This window comes from Tupaia chinensis, unplaced genomic scaffold, assembly GCF_000334495.1.
Source record: "Tupaia chinensis unplaced genomic scaffold, TupChi_1.0 Scaffold000286_1, whole genome shotgun sequence".
Taxonomy (NCBI): Eukaryota; Metazoa; Chordata; class Mammalia; order Scandentia; family Tupaiidae; genus Tupaia; species Tupaia belangeri.
Genome location: NW_006159770.1, coordinates 617,427 through 617,921, shown reverse-complemented (window position 1 = coordinate 617,921; position 495 = coordinate 617,427). Strand labels below are relative to the sequence as shown.

The window sequence follows — 495 nt, the reverse complement described above, 5'->3', positions numbered from 1 at the left end:
GTGTGCACGCGCTGGTGCTGCCGCAGGTTGGAGGTCTGGGCGAAGCTCTTGCCGCAGACGCCGCAGGCGTGGGGCCGCTCACCCGTGTGCACGTGCCGGTGGCGCCGGAGGCACGACGTGTTGCGGAAGGCCTTGCCGCACTCCCCGCAGGCATAGGGCCGCTCACCCGAGTGCAGCCGCAGGTGGTACTGGTAGTGGGACGACCACTTGAAGGTGAGCCCGCACTGGCCGCAGGTGAAGGCGCGCAGGCCGGTGTGCACGCGCTGGTGGATGGCCAGCAGGGAGGAGCGCTTGAAGGCCTTGCCGCACTCGCCGCACTGGTAGGGCCGCTCACCCGTGTGGTCCCGCAGGTGGTAGCGCAGCCCCGAGGAGCCCTTGAAGGCCTTGCCGCACTCGGCACACTTGTAGGGCCGCTCCACGGAGGCCGCGGCGGCCGGGGGCGCAGGCGGGGCTGGGGCTGCTGGCGCCAGGGGTTCCTGGGGGCAGGTGACCTCG

At 72.3% G+C, this 495-nt stretch overlaps 1 protein-coding gene across 1 annotated transcript in view; it reads right to left on the bottom strand.

Annotated features, from left to right (window-relative positions):
• Positions 1-495, bottom strand: part of ZNF628 (zinc finger protein 628) — a 3,694-nt gene that overhangs the window by 1,472 nt on the left and 1,727 nt on the right.